Raw genomic sequence first — 17172 nt, 5'->3', positions numbered from 1 at the left:
TCCAGAGGGAATTTTCTTTTGATTCTGCCAGGCACAAAAGGCACAACTAGTGACCAGTTTAAACTAAATTCTTAATGTGGAGTCTGTAGACCCCTGAGATTGTGTGAATTCTTGCTGGAAACACAGTAAGATTGGTTTGTGATTATGAATTTTCAAGGGAGAATGTTTTTCTCTTTAGTTTTTTTTAACATGCAAGACTGCAATTTTTCTTGCAGTCCTCTGTGGGATGGATTTATTTGTGGATCAGGTTAATGATGAGGGTATATCCATTTGGCATCCCAGCACTAAGCCCTGGGCTTTGTCACTTTTCCCCTGTGCCAGCAAGGACATGAAAAGTGAAATTCATGTTCACCCCATTCAGTAAATGTCCTTAAGGTGAGAGATCTTTCAGTTCTCAACAACCCTTTGTTAGAAAAATCATAATGTCCTCTAAATTAATGTTGGAAAAAACCCTTGATAAAATTCAACATCCATCAAAGATAAAAAATCAAAGCAAACTAGAAATGAAAGGAAAATTTCTTAACTTGATAAAAGATATCTACAAAAAACCTACAACTTAGTGATGAAATGTTCAAAGCATTTTCTTTTAAAAATCAGGAGAAAACAAAATTGTCTACTATCACAATTTCTGTATAATACTGAAATAGAGGTCTAGTTGGTGGAGTACACAAGAAAGAAATGAAAGTATAAGAACTGGAAAGGAAGATATAAAACCGACATTACTCACAGAAGATATGATTGTTTACATAGGAAATCCAAGAGAGAATACAGATAAATTATGAGAATTAATAAGAAAATTTAGAAGGCTTGCTGGATAAAATAAAAATACAAAAATTATTTGTATTTCCACGTACCAGAAGCAAACATTAGAAACTCTCACTTTACAAAAGAAATCATTAAAAAGATATAATTTAAAAATATTTTATAAAAAAGTATTTAGAGATAAATCTAACAAATTTATAGGAGAAATAAAACCTTTTTAAAAAATATTGTAGAAAATCTAAACAAATGGAAAAGTAAACCATATTCCTGGATTGGAACACTAAAAGTTATAATACAAGTGTGAGTTCCCTTCAGACTGATTTGTAGATTTCAACAAATTTCAGTCAAGTTTTGTGTGTGTGTAGGAGAGGGCAGTGACAAGCTTTTTCCAAGACTTACATGGAAGAGAAAAGGGCCATGGGAGCCAAAATACTCTTGGAGAAGAACAAATAGAGGATTTTAAAGTTATTATTAAATGATAATAATTTTAGCAGTGTAAGATTGGTGAAAGGATCCAAATTGACCAATAAAATAAAACAGAGAGCCAAAAATTAGATTGTAAATATATGGAAACTTGATTCATGAAGAGGGTAGCTTTGAAGACCAGTGGGGAAAGTATAAACTATTCCATACATGGTACTAAGACTATAGTCTCTATTTTTTTAAATTTAATTTTACCTCACACCATACACAGAAATTTCAAATGGATTAAAGACTTAATGTAAAAAGCAAAATGTTAAGACACTTAGAAGATAAAGGGTAAGATTTCTTAAGTAGGAAATGTAAGATATAAGCAAAACTGGAAAGTTTGCTAAGTTTAACTGCATTAAGATTAAGAGTTGTGTTCATAAAAGGGCACCTTAAAGAATTGAAAAGATAGCCCACCAACTAGAAAAAGACATTTGTCACACAAATAAAGAGCAATGGATTAGTATGGATATTCTCTACAATTCAGTTTTTAAAAATTGGTTAAAAAGAATTGGTACCTCATTGAACAGGAAACACTAATTATCAATAAAATGAGAAAAGATGCACAATCTCATTAGTAATCAAGGAATTGAAAATTGAAACTATGAGTTTTTATTTCATATTCACAAAATTGATAAAAAATGTTAAAGTGTCTGACAATATTAAGTGCTAACAAGAATACAGAGCTATTGGAACATTTATCTTTACACTCCTGATAGGAGTGTAAAATTGATACTTTGTATAACAATTAGGAATTACCTAATAAATTTGAAATTTTCCATACTCTATGTCTCAGCAATTCATTTTGAAACATATATTCTAGAGCAGAGTTTCTCAATTTTTCATTATTTGGATTGTAGGCCAGATAATTCTTTGTTGTGGGGGCTTTCCTGTGCCTCATAAGATGTTTAGAGCATCTCTGGCCTCTACCTGCTAGAAACAAGTAACATCCTCCAAGTTATGACAACCAAAAATATTTCCACACATTGCCAAATATTCCGTGGCAGTAAAATCACTCCAGGTTAAGAACTCTTGCCCTAGAGAAATTTTTTTACATATCTACTTATACATCTTCAAGAATGTTTATAGCAGCGCTATGTGTAGTAGTAAAAAACAGAAACAAGAAACTGGAAGCAACCCAAATATTCATCAACCTTAATGAAGACAAGTAAATTATGTCATACAATGGAATACTATACAACAGTGTAAACTAATGAATTATGGTTATGTGCTGCAAATGGTTGAAACTCAGGAACCTAATGTTTAATGGAAAAGTCACAAATACATATATTTTCATTTATATATTATTGGAACCATGTAAACATACAATAAATATGTTCAGGGATGCAAATACATGAGGTAAAATTACCAGGAGAAGCAAGGGATACAGAAAATTTAGGATAATGTTTAGCTCTGATTGAAGAAGAGGATAAGCAATTGTAGAAGGGTACACAGAGAGCTTGAAAGATCACAAGAGACTTGAGTATTCATGATTTGTTATTTCTTATTATGTATTAGAAGTTTTATTTTTTAGCTACTAAATAGTAAAAAGGTTTTTTTTTTTTTTTTGGTGAAGAAGATTCACCCTGAGCTAACATCTGTTGCCAATCTTCCCCTTTTTTTGCTTGAGGAATATTGTCTCTTAGCTAACATCCGTGACAGTCTTCCTCTATTTTGTACGTGGGTCACCGCCACAGCATGGCTGACGAGTGGTGGAAGTCCGTGCCCTGGATCCGAACCCACCAACCCCGACCACTGAAGTGGAGCATGAGGAACTTAACCACTACACCATGGGGCCAGCCCCGAAAAAAGCATTTTTAAAAGGAAACACTATTTTAACCTTATAATCTGTGTAAAACAATTCAATAACACACAAGAAGTATCTTTTTATTTATTTAATAATTTTGATTTGTATATTTGAACTTATATAAAGTAATAAATCATTTCAAAAGCGAACTTAGGATATTGCTTAGAAAGTTGGGAGGTTAAAACTAAAATGGATTAACCACTCATCAAGAAAGACTATCTTCAAAGACAATGGCTACTAACAGATAACATATTCAACCACCTGCTTTCAAAGCAGAGCATTTTTTAAAAAAAGCAGGATAATCTAGTGGCAGCAATCAGTGCACAGAGGGAACTCCCTCTCGTAAAAAGCCCATCAGTTGTTTTTCGCTAATTAAGGTGAATATTGTTCCTGTGAAATGAACCAAAAAGTTGCATGAACCCGGAAATCCCATAAGAGATCTATAATCTTCAGGAATAATTGGATGCAATTTTAATTGAAGGAAAAGGAGAGGACTGTTTTTATCTTTGCTTTTTCAAAATCTTAGTAGTAATCAACCTGTTGGCCAATTAACAATGCTTTGATATTACTATCATCTGACCTAAAAATTGACATTTGATTTATTGGAAACTGTTGTGGAATTTTAAAAGATAAATGGAAAAATGACTACTGGCTATAGTTAACTCCAGTATAGAACTTTTGTCATTAATGAAATAAAGTAACAAATTTTTATTAATGTTCTCAGAATAAAAGTTCATTTAATTGTTGTTGGTTGAAGATTAGATGCTTTGACTATTCACAGAAATATACATTCAGTCTTTGTTCATTAAGTATAGCCAGAATTGGGAACGAGAGGGAGATACATTTTCTTCAAGTGCAGATTAATTACATTGAGAAATTTGCTTTATTTATCTCTAATCTCTAATCCAAGTTTTAGAAAATCTTGGTAATGCTGAAGATTTATTTTATTTTAAAGTTCAGTTTTAATAGATACATGTCACCAAAATATGTATTTACATTTCAATTCAGTTCACATAATAATTCAGAACTTTGGCTGCATACTTAAATTTGCACTCTTACAAATCAGAAAGGAATAGTTGGAATGAGCAGATGTTTTATGTATCTAATAATTTGTTACATTGACCCTGATCTTGGTTATGGACAGGAGGTTAATTTTGCTTATTTTCTTTCTAAAATATCATTATATGTTAGTTGTACTAAAAATGTTACAGATTGAATATGAAAAAAGAAATTTATGAATTAAAAATTTTGATTCCCCTATATATCAGATTAGCATCTTGGCAGAATAAACCTATTAGGAATATACATTTCCATATACAAATGGAATTTGTCTCCCTACTCTTTATAAAAGGCTGATGCTAGATTTTCTCTGACACACCACTTACAGTGTTATCTCATTCAAAGCAAAGTGAGAAAATTTGTTACATTTTTAAGTACATTTTCAAAATAGTAATATGGAAAGAATATTATCAAAATACACAATATATAATCCCTCCATTTACATGATATAGTTTGGGTGAGACTTTCAATATATTTGCAAATGAATGAAATTTACCCTTTTAATTAAGACCTTTTTCATTCTAACAACTCCAGATCTCACAATACTATGTTCTCTAGAGTCAGTTTAAGGATATATCATTTTATTGCAAAATTCTAGGGCTAGAAAGGAGTTTAGATTTTATCAGCAATCTTCCAGAGGCTGGGCTGGTGGTATAGAGGTTAAGTTCACGAGTTCCACTTCGGAGACCCAGGGTTCGCCAGTTCAGATCCTGGGCACGGACCTACTCACCACTCATCAAGCCATGCTGAGGCGGCATCCCACACAGAAGAGCTACAACTCTACAACTGTGATACACAACTATGTACTGTGGCTTTGGGGAGAAAAAAGAAAAAAAAAAAATAGGAAGATTGGAAACAGATGTCAGTGCAGGGCCAATCTACGTCAAAAAAAAAAATCTTCCAGTATAACCCCCTTATTTAACAGATCAGGATTTTTATTTTTTTTCTATTGTTTATTTTTTTTGTGGGGAAGACCAGCCCTGAGCTAACATCTGATGCCAATCATCTTCTTTTTTGCTGAGGAAGACTGGCCCTGGGCTAAAATCCATGCCCATCTTCCTCTACTTTATATGGGATGCCGCCACAGCATGGCTTAACAAGTGGAGCTTCGGTGCACGCCCGGGATCCGAACTGGTGAACCCCTGGGCCACCGCAGTGGAGTGTGCGCACTTAACCGCTTGCGCCACCGGGCCGGCCCCAGATCAGGAATTTTAAACCCAAGTCTATGATATATCTTACTCAAAATCATATGGCTAGTCTTTGGTACCTTAATCATACTGCTGGTGAACAGGTGGGAACCAGCCTAACTTTTCAATGCATTCCTGTCTTATTCCTCTCAGCTTTTATAGCATCCCTTCTGGTTTGTGAGCTAGACAATCAGAGCACTAATTCTGTTTTAATTTTATGTAAACTGAGAGAAAGGGGGATAGAAATGAGGATTTGGAAAGCATCAATGTGAACAGTATTAGATGCTTACAAGAGCACCTTTTTTCCCCCCTAAATTTCTTCTAAAATCATTGGGCCATTTTCATTAAATTTGTTGGATACATGAGCTATAACTACAATTTATACTTTTTACTAGTTTTCACTGTGTAATAAATTACTCTTGAGAAGGAATCTTTAATTTCAAAAGTATTCTATTGCACTATTTTTTATGTTTACTATGAATAAATTATTAATATTATTTTAGGTTAAAAGCAATTCTTGTGCAACATTTCTTTATATTTTCCTTGTTGTCTATTATACTTTATTTTCTTTTAATCTTGGACCTTAAAATAATTCTGCACATTAAAGTTGCAAAGATGAGAGTAGGTTTTAGATGGGTAAATTGCACCGATTTTAGATTGAAGTTTTCTGTTACTATTGAGTAGTTTGATCTACTAACTAAAAAGTGTGAGTTTATTTTAAAAGTTTTGCCTTCATGTTTTAGCCTTTTCCTAGATAGACTTTTTCTTCTTCTGAAAAAAGTTCATAAAATACCAAATTCCTGTGTACTAAAAACCAATGTAAAGATGCAGATCTTTTTCTTTTCTTTTCTTTTCTTTTTGCAGGGGAAGATTCACCCTAAGCTAGCATCTGTTGCCAATTTTCCTCCTTTTTTTTTTCTTCCTTTTTCCACCCCAAAGCCCCAGTGCATAGTTGTGTATAGTTGTAAGTTCTTTTGGTTCTTCTATGTGAACCGCTGCCACAGCATGGCTACTGACAGACGAGTGGTGTGGTTCTGTGCCAGGGAACTGAACCCGGGCCACCGAAGCGGAGCGTGCTGAACTTTAAATGCTAGACCATCAGGGCTGGCTCCACATCTTTTCATTTTAGTTTTAAAATGTTTATTTTTTCACACATATGTATGCATTCTAGGAGTACTTTTGTATTGAAGTACAATTAATAAAAGTAATAGCCTAACCCTTACTTTAAATCCTTCATTGTTTTATTTTTTACTCAATTAGATTAGGTGGAAGGATTTTTTTTTTTAAATCATATAAGATCATTTTGATTATGCTATTGGCACAAAGAGGTATTTCTGCAATTTTATATATATGTATTTCATTAATATAAATATACTGTTTTGAATAGCCTATTATTCAAATAATGCTTTTGTTCTGATTATAAGAATAATACATATTGATAATAGGAAATTCAGAAAATAAGGAAGGAATGAAGACTATTAAACTACCTGTATTTCTACTGTTTTGTGTGCCTTTTGTCAGGCCCTTTTCTAAGCCTACCATAGGATCCCCATTCTCTCTCTTAATCCACAAGCACGCATGCACACAACATATAGTGTAGGTATTTTGTGCCCTGCTTTTTCACTTAACATAGCACTTTTTGATGATTGGTTCATTTCAATGTGACTTTTTTCTACAGTGAGAAATTCTTTCTTTTTATAGGGAATACCCAAGAACGACTGGAAGAAAAAAATCTTCATAGGAGACAGTAACAACTTGCTGAGAAATGTCATTTTACATTGACCTTTTCTATTCAATAAGATTAATTTTTATTGTTATTTGAATTTTAAAGAGGTTTTGATTATGACCATAACTAAGTATTACCTTTTTAAGTCGTAAAAACATAAAGACAGCAAAACTGTATGTTTAAAAAAAATTGTACAGTAACTAGCCTGCCTAGGAGAAGTTATGATATATGCTCTTAGAAAACAAACATTTTTAAATTCACAGATGCTGCAAAGCCCTGGTCAAACATAAATTACAATGTTTTTATGTAACAGTAAAAATTCCAAAGGACTCTTACTCACCCACTCTCAATATGTATCACAGATATGCTTTTTCTTTCTGCTCATAGAATATAAGCCACATTTATTTCTATATCTGTGTATTTTTTTAAATAAATTACCCAGAAAACAAAATGTTGAATACACTGTGTTCAACACTCTGTTCCAACAGAGAAAGCAAAAACCTTATATTCCCTCTGAAGAGGCTGTAGCATATTTGATGAGAATTTTGGAATGCTTATAGAATTTGAATGCAGCATCCACTTATTTCAAGAGTATAAGCTACCTTATAATTATCAGATCATTCAATGCATTTAGCAAATGATACTCCACTTTTAACATAACAATTCACTTTTTCTTGTTTGTGTTCAGTACTATCAAATATAGAAAGAACTCTTTACTTACTATTCTGGGAAAGATGAAATTTATCATTGTGCCATAAATACCCCGGAAAGCAAAGAAAATAAATATTATTATTTATTATACCTCCATCCACAGGGATCCTAACTGCCAAATGTAATGCATCAGCAGCAAAACAAAAATGAGGTAAATCTATTGCAGGAAACACAAATCAGTGTTCTAAGAATTCTTCAACGTGTATTACATGCCTTTGGACAGAGCTACCTAAGGATTAAGCAATTGTTGTGATAAGTACTTTCAAAGTCAGGAATACAACATTTTATTTTCCCCAAATAAATATTATAAGATTAAGAGAATATTGTCAATAGATTTTTTTTTCCTTCTCCCCTTTAGCTCTGTTGAGTTTTTCGTTCAGATGGGACAGCTATACCTGAAACTCTTTAAGGGGAAATTGAGGGGCATTCTGCTCTCTTGAAGTCAACATGAATGCCCATTACATCTATTGATATGTAAACACATTCCCTGTTTGGAATCTTGAACTGAAAATTTGATGTAGGAGCTGAGAAACAAAATTAGGAGTCCAGACTCCTACTTTTCTCTACAACATAAAAGATAGTAAAGAACTATTCATTTTCTTATTGTTTTCTGTTGATTAAAAGGAAGGTTTTAATTGCATCACATGGTAAGAATTAGAAAATTGTATTTTGAAAAGGTATTTGTTTTTGAATGTATTGTGTTCTTTAAAATTTTTTAATTAACATTTACTTTCACATTTAATAATTTAGTACAAAATAACCTTTCTTAGTGTCAATAGTTCTAATATAAAGGAACAAGTCAGGATGTAAGAAAATATGCTTTTATCATATCCCAATAATTAGTGTTTTTAAGTATTGGTCGTGTTCTGTTCCATCATTTTCTGTTCCTTTATGATTTTTTTTAAGTATCATGATCTTAATTCAGAGAAAAACACACTGAGTTCATCTCCCTCTACCAAAACTAGATGATGGCTAAGGAAATTTTAATAGACAACATATGCAGAAAAGGAATTTGCTTGAATTTTTGGATAATGGCATTTCAGACCCTTCAATATTATTTTTGAATGAAGTAATTTTGAATAAAAATTATAATGTGTTAATGTAACTTGACATCATTATTTCCAAGAAAGATAATGTTTCTGTAAATGAAAACTAGCTAAAATTTGAAATGGCAAATGTTGATGTTCACAAAATGTACTGATTTTTTGCTGGAGAATAAAGTTAAGATTTGAAGGGTATCCTACTTAGATTTTCACATAGAGAATATCTTATTTTTTAGACATTTTTACTCTTAAAGAACATTTGGGTAGTAAATATGGAAGTCTGAAATTCTATAATGATTCAGGAATTCTCCCCATGAGTGTAGTTTCTTTTAAGGAAACTATTTTTAATATTTAATCATAAATATTAATAATTTATCAAAATTTTGTATTTACTGATTTTTTAAATGAAAGATTTTAATGGAAAAAGTTTTAAACTTAGAATACTTTATTATATGTAGTGCTTATTCCTAAAGAATTATTAATACTACTTTTGATATTACAACTCATGTTTATAATTTCTGAAATGCTAAAAAAAAAATCAAAATATTTTTAAGCACCAGCTCCTGAAGAGGGCAGCACGTTCTAGATATTATTGAATTCCAAGCTCATATATGACAGCTTTGGCTTTAGTATACTTTTTCAGAACTACAGGAAAAAAATTGGATATATTCATAGATGTCTCCTCCCATGATACAATAAGCCAGCAGAAATTCTAGGCAGCTGCAGACCAAGGTCAAAATTGTATTTGATTATTAAAAGAGAACATTCAAATTAGACACCTAAAGCAATGTATTTAGAAAAGGAACAACAAAATACTAGTAAGTTGAGGAATGTGTTTTATCTTAAAACTGTAGATAACTTTTCCTATTGGCAGTGCATTGACTGTCAAAACTACTAAAGGGGTTAGATTTAATTATCTCACTTCTTGCACATTTCATCTCAATTGCTATGGCAACATTCAGTTGCCTCAGCAGCAATGCACACTTTAATCAGATATTTCCTCCTCATTTCTCTATGAGCCAAAACTGTGTAGTCAAATTTACAACCAACTCCTGATGAATCTGATAATGCTTCCTACAATTTAATGGGCAACTTGCCTCCACCCATACATATAAATATTTTCAGAGAGGCTTGTAACTATTGGACAAGTATAAGACTTGATAAGAATATACATTTGGACTTTACTACTTCATTGTTTTTTTTTTTTTTTTGCTATTTCTGCCACTATTCCTTTATTAGAAGTTTTTCACCAATTCGAAACTCACTCTAGCAAGTTACTACCATGGGTAACCTGACCTCAACAGGAGAGCCAAAGAGTAAAGGAAATAACCTCCAACATTCAATTGTCAACCCTTCTCACCAAGCCTATTGAATTATTTACTTTTTATCTGAATATACTTTGAATTGGCACATCAAAGAGCCTTTTTCTATTTCTTGAAAGCAGGTAAGAGAAGGAAAGAAAATAATTGAAGACAAAGCTAAAGCTGATATACGAGGAAAAGTGTAGAGTATTAGTCTTCATTGGAGGGCCAAGCATGAAGAAAATTTGGTCAAGCTTCAGTAATACAGCAATTTTAATGAGAAGTAAAAGCATGATGCATTAAATTGTTGATGTCAGTTGGGTGAATATTAACCATCTACATTGTTGGATAAATCATTACTTTAGCATTTTGCAAAAGTCTACAGAAACTTTTGAGGGCATAAAAGGAATATTCAAACTGTCTTCAAATCTGATTTAAAGTGTTAGCTTATTACAACTTCATAAATGTTTGGAATTTTGGAAATAGTAACTATATTTTAATTTGATACTGTGTAAAAATTTTTTTAAAAAGTGTAATTAAGAAGCAAAGTGATCTAAGGTCTTCCTAACAATTTTAGTGGCTGCTAAAATTTGTATTTAGATAGCAAACATTTTATCCTGAAGTTGTGATAGTTCTCTGGTGCGAAATTTTACACCAGTAGTTGACAGTAATATTTCAGCATGATTTTTCAATCACCCCTTGGTAGTATCCAGTAAATTTTCATTAATGGAGGCAACCAAAAAGATGCTTTCTGTAGCTGGGTCTACCAGTCTGACATTTTAATAGCAATTTCTAGATTGTATCTTACGTATTACAGACCACTAAATATGGCAGTCAATCAAAACTCAAGCATAAAAAAAGATTATTTAAAATACAGTCTTATAGATATTTGGTGAGGAAGATTAGCTCTGAGCTAACATCTGTTGCCAATCCTCCTCTTTTTGCTGAGGAAGATTGGCCCTGGGCTACCATCCATGCCCACCTTCCTCTACTTTATATGTGGGACGCCTGCCATAGCATGGCTTGATAAGTGGTTCACCTGGGATCCAAACCTGTGAACCCTGGGCTGCCAAAGCAGAGCGTGCAAACTTAACCACTATGCCACTGGGCTGGCCCCAAAATACAGTCTTATATATTTTTAACTTTAATTGAGCTGATTATTAGCAGACTATGTTCAAAATGTGGTTATGGAAAAGCTGACTTCTCATTAATTATGAAGTTTGGAAGCCATATATCCTTAGGAGTAGCTGAAGGAATAGGAGTTTAACTAAAAAGAGAAACCTCTATAGGAGGGGAAAGATAGAACCTATCTTCAGATATTTGAAGGACTTCTTATGCAAAGGAGACCGTGAGAGTCTGAGAAAACTAAGACAAATGGTAGAAGTTCCAGAAAAGTGGATTCTCGCTCTATGTAAAGAAAACTTAATTAGAATTACTTAAACAATGGCACAAGCTGTGACGCAGCACGTTCCTTGCCTAGGCATATTCCATGAACCGTTTGCATACCAACTCTTTATTTTCTGTTGCTTGAATTCTCGGACAACATTGTAGAAAATGTGGTAGAACCACTCCACAAATTTAGATCTGGGAGTTCAGATGACTCACTTCTTAATGAATTTTTCAAGTACTACTAGTGCTTTATGTTGGTATGGAAACCTAGCAATGATCCGAAAACAGCATGTTCAGCAGCCAGTTTGCAAATCCTACCCTGGAGAAATGGTCTAAATAAGAAAAACAAACAGTTCTTAGTGAAGATTTATCTAAAGCCTCCAAGGAGACATGTAAATTGGTCCTAATTGGCATTCTTTCAAGAACCTCAGTAGATGCCAGGGAGCGACGAGAGCTGAAGAATGGGTTCCCCTTTCAGTCTTGATGTGGCTCTTCTACCTACAGCTGGGGTGCTGCCAGGCAACGCGTATGCCCCTGACTATGTTAGCCTTGTTCTCTGGATGAAAGGAAGATTTTGGCACTATCTTCAAACTCTATATTCACTTAAGAAATAATAATTGCTCAATTAAGGATCAAGAGCTTTCCTTCTGTACCCAGAGAAATTAAAAGTTGAAGGGAATATTGCACATCACGTGGGAATGCTCATCTTCAGCAAGATTGCTGAATAAGATAAAAGAAAGTTGTAACCAATTTGAAGATAATAAAAGTAAGGAAACTACTGATCTTGAGTCAAAGTAATGTGCACTTTTTGTGTAACACCAGATCCTATAAGGTTCTAGTTTATGTTAGTGGGAAATAGTCTTTTTACTTAGTTTGGTTTTGAAGTTTCCTTGTGTGATCCCACTCTCAAATCATACTGAAGGAACCAAGGGGCTCAGAAAAGATCTTGCATAAAGTCTAACTTTAACATTCTCCAGTGCTGTTGTTTGGAGCACGAGATCTTTTGAAGAATGGCTCTCTTCCAGAAGCACCTGTATCTATCTAAAGAGCTGAGAAGTGGTTTTGCAACAAGAAAAGCTAACTTTTATTTTTACTCCCAAAGAATATGGGATGTTACATACTTCATTAAATATTTTATCTCCCCTGCCCCTCCAGGCCTCTTCAAAATAAACCTTTACTTTAACTTACATTGTTTAAAATTCCACCTGCTGAGGTTTTGCTGGCAAATGGTCTTAAAACTTGTTTCCAAAATGCTCACCCACAAAAGCTTTTACTAGCCAATTCCATTTGGTTGGCTGTGCTCCAACACAGTGTCTGGTGAACACAAACATTAGCTATAGAGAAACAGAAACTTCCATGGCACCCTGGAGGAACTTTTTGATCCAGAAGACACTACTAGTAAACCAAAGTGTCATTGCAAATTCATGAACGTTTCCTTATGTCATGAATAGCAGTAGGAGGACAGGGCTGCATTTGTGCAATGATTGTTCCATGTGTGTAAACCTAGTCCCCAACTTGGGATCAAAGACTGTCTTCAATCAACAAGTATTTATTTAATGCCTACCATGTCTAAACTTAAGGAGTCAGAAAAGGATAAATGGGAGCTCTTTTAAAATTCTGATGTTTGTTAAATGAATAAAGAAAGACATATTACTGGCCTATAAAAAAAAACTTACAATCATCTATAGGGTTATGAACTTAACGTGAAACAGTTAAAGCACTCTGTCTTGTCTCTGTCAATTAAAATGTTTGATCTATGTCATGCCACAAAAGGTTTCAATTTCAAGAACATTACTTCCTTCATTTAAGTAGTTTTAGCAAAGCAGAAGCACAAATCATGTAGCTTTATCCATGGTCCTGCACCCCTACATCTACCCACTTGCGCTTCTTGCCTGTGGAGCTTAAGGTATCTCTACTGAGCCAGTGTCGTCTGATTGTGAGCTTAATGAGGGCAGGGCAAGTCTGCATTCTGGCCTGTGCAACAGTGCCTGGTAAACAATAAGAAGCATTCAGAAAATGATTATTCAATGAATAATGAATGAATAATAAATAAGAGGAATAAAATGGTGTTGACCTAAATTCAAGAAATATTCAGCAAGGTTAGTGTGGCTTGAAACCGTCTTAGTTTGGAAGAAGATGTGATTTTTCACTGGGCCTTCGAGAATGGATGGGATTTAGATAGTAAGTGGGAAGGAAATAAAGTATTTCTAGTGGTAGTTAAGAACATGAGTAAAGGGATTGCTTTGGATGCAAAGATGTTAATGAAAGGATTTAATTCTTGATGGGAGCATGGGTTGTTATGGGTTAGTGATTTTGTTTAGTTTAGATTAATGGATATTGTAAAGGAGTGTTTCTCAAACTTCAATTTGCATACCTGGGGATCTTGTCACACTGCAGACTCTTGAAGGTCTGGATTGAGGTGTGAGAGTATCTGTTTCTAACAAGTTCCCAGGTGATGTTGGTGCTGATGCTAAACTCTGAATTGCAAGACTGTGGAGGATCCTTAAAGCTAGATAGGGTCATATGGGCTTGAAAAAGCAGGCATTTGAGAACTACTCTATGTTCTCTGGCAGTTATGGCATGATGAAAATTGCATTTAGGAAGATTAGTGTATGAACCTCATGAAAACTATGCTAAAGAAGAGAGAATGTGGATATAGAAAAACCAGCTGGGAGGCTATCAGACTTTATCTGCGTATTTCACAGCTTTGGTGCTCAATTACCTATTGATTGATTGGTTTGTGTGGACATGGTCAATTCGAAAGCACTTTCTCAGTGGAATAATTGTGGGCCCACTGGCTTTTTGAAAACAGTTCAAGTTTAGGTAAAACACATGGGGAATCCATGAATGCTCTTCCCCTTCTCTCCATATGCAAAAACTGTATTCATTCTTTTTTTTTTTTTTTAATTTTTTGTTTATTGCAGTAACATTGGTTTATAACATTGTATAAATTTCAGGTGTACATCATTATACTTCTGTTTCTGCATAGATTACATCATGTTCACCACCCAAATACTAATTACAACCCATCACCACATACATGTGCCGAATTATCCCTTTCGCCCTCCTCCCTCCCCCCTTCCCCTCTGGTAACCACCAATCCAATCTCTGTCTCTATTTGTTTGTTTATTGTTGTTATTGCATTCATTCTTAAAAAGACTTGAAAATATTAACTCTTCTGTTCTTATCATGCTATAAAATTGTAATTATGTTCTCACATGTCTCTCTCAAACTCTGATCTTATTATATCATAATGATAATAATAATAATAATTAGCAATAGTAGTACAACTTGTGTTTTTGAGTGCTTATTAGTAGTGCCAAGGAAATTGCTAAGTTTCATAATTAACTCTTTATAACAATGCTGTGAGGAATACTGCTATTATTATCCCCAGTTTTACAAATAAAAAAATAAGAGTACTTGCATGCCCTAATGTAATGTCAGGTCCATACCAATAAATAACTTAATAAGAGAATGCTCAATCAAAATGTGTTCTAAGAATCACTGATTTCTATTTTTGCTTGAGATCTTTGTCTTTGTTCCTTGATCTCCAATAATTATAATAATGGCTAAGAATTAGTCGGTGTAGCCTATGTCCCAGGTAGTACTTTAAGCATTTCATGTGTTGTCTCATTTAATGCTATAATAATCCTATGAGTTGGGTGTTATTTTACTCTCATTTTATATATGAAGAAAATGAGGCACAAAAGGATTAAATAACTTGTCTAAATTTCCATAGCTGTAGAACAGGAGAACTGTATTTTAAACCCACTCCATTGGGTTGCTGACCTTAGCCTAAGTTGTCCTTAGTAACATGGAATTCTGAGTGTTTTATTAAATGAACACCATAAATTTCTTCAAATCATAATATTTGTGAAAAGTTAATTTTCTCACAAATTAAGATTAACAAAGACTCTGTGAAGTCCAAGAAGGCTTATTGTTGTTTCTTGGCCTCTGTCGGCACCCCACAATGCCTCATTAGGAGAAACTCCCTGCAGCTGGCAGACATTTACACATGAGGCAAAATCTTGTCGATGCAAGGCCAGCAAATCTCAGATAACCTGGGGCCCCTATATGCCTCGCATCTCCAGCCGTACTCCAAACCCCTCATACCACAACTCAATTCCACAAAAGAATAAAGAGTATTCCCCAAGACAGGGAAAGACATATTCAAAAGATAGTCTACTTTCAACTTTTTTTGACTTTAGAGAAAGGTAGTCCACCTCTGTGATCCCTTGCTAGTAATAGAAGTAATAATGACAATCTTCTAGATATCTTAAGTACCATATATGATAAAAATTGTTACTTGATTGACCAGCTAAACTAGCAATCATCAGGGCTGGCCCTGTGGTGTAGTGGTTAAGTTCGGTGCCCTCCGCTTTGGTGGCCCTTATTCATGGGTTTGAATCCCAGGCACGGACCTACACCATTCGTCAGCCATGCTGTGGCAGCAACCCACGTTCAAAATAGAGGATGATTGGCACAGATGTTAGCTCAGAGTGAATCTTCCTCAGCAAAATAAAATAAGATAAAATAAATAAACTAGCAATCAAATACAAGTAGAATATTTCATTTAATCCACTAAAAAGCCTAATATTCTAATCTAAAATTTTAATATTTACATTCTAAATTGACAAATTTGATATTGCAATGTCATATTTCTGAAATTATGCACTTTCATATTTTGTTTTAAAGAAAATCATCTAATTTTCCCAAATACACCAATATACTTTTGAGCAGATCCATCTTTGATAGTATGTTCAACACTCACTCCATAAATTTACTTGCTGTTCTGATTTTGGCTGTGTCTGTTGCATACCGAGACAATGATGACACTGGATAGATGCAGTGATATCTACACACCATCCTAGGCTTCTCCTCATGCATGGCCTGCATGGCCTGTTCTTGCTGGAATTCACTTCAAGTTTACACAGGGAGGGAACATTGTAATATATTATTTAGCATGCTACTTGAAAATAGTTGTATTATAGCAATGTAAGTAAATATAAAAGTGTTACTTGTCCACATATTATTTCCACTAAGTTTTCTGCCCATAGGGAAATATCATAATTTTCTGTTTAGATAATATTCATTGATATTTTAATACCTATTGTAGATGTTTGGCTCCTTCCTATGAAGCATATAAAAAGGCCTTTAATATAAAACAAAACAAAACAGAAAACCATCATTACAACCCTGAGTTCCAAATGTTTGAGAGGTCTTAATTGTTTTCACTAGAACGCCCACAAAGTATAATTGCTCTTTTTCATTATTATTCCACTTTATTTTTAAAGGAGGTGGGGGAAGATCCCTCTGTATTCTATACTTCAGATTGTATTACGAAATTTATTAAATATAAAAGACTTTTCTATAAGTTAACCTGAAAGCAATTTCGGGATTATGACAAAATTTTGTGGGAAGATGTTGAATTTGAAATTTTTTTATTTTCTTATTTTTAAACAATTTCGAATCAAAAAAAAGTTGCAAGTACAGTACAAATAACATTTTTCCTGAATTATTTGAGAGTAATTTTCCAACATGATGATCCATTACTCCTGAATTCTTTAACATATTTTTCCTACAAACAAGGACATTTTTCTTTATAACTGAAATACAACCAATCAGAAAATTGATACATCACTACCATATAATCATCAGACCTCATTCAAATTTTGCTACTTGTCTCAATATTGTCCTTTATAGCAAAAGGATCCAGTGC

The 17172-nt window shown here is 33.6% G+C and overlaps 1 protein-coding gene across 1 annotated transcript in view; it reads right to left on the bottom strand.

Annotated features, from left to right (window-relative positions):
* The window catches only part of ADGRL2 (adhesion G protein-coupled receptor L2), a 219603-nt gene extending 211848 nt beyond the window's left edge, over window positions 1-7755 (bottom strand). The window contains exon 1 of the mRNA XM_058538375.1: window positions 7731-7755. The gene's annotated coding sequence lies outside the window, so the exon portion shown is untranslated. The remainder of the gene's footprint in view (window positions 1-7730) is intronic.
* Window positions 7756-17172: the final 9417 nt, after the last annotated feature.

Source organism: Diceros bicornis, chromosome 4, assembly GCF_020826845.1.
Source record: "Diceros bicornis minor isolate mBicDic1 chromosome 4, mDicBic1.mat.cur, whole genome shotgun sequence".
In the NCBI taxonomy this organism is placed as follows: domain Eukaryota; kingdom Metazoa; phylum Chordata; class Mammalia; order Perissodactyla; family Rhinocerotidae; genus Diceros; species Diceros bicornis.
Note: the sequence above shows the minus strand (reverse complement) of the source record. Positions and strands in the feature narration are given on the sequence as shown.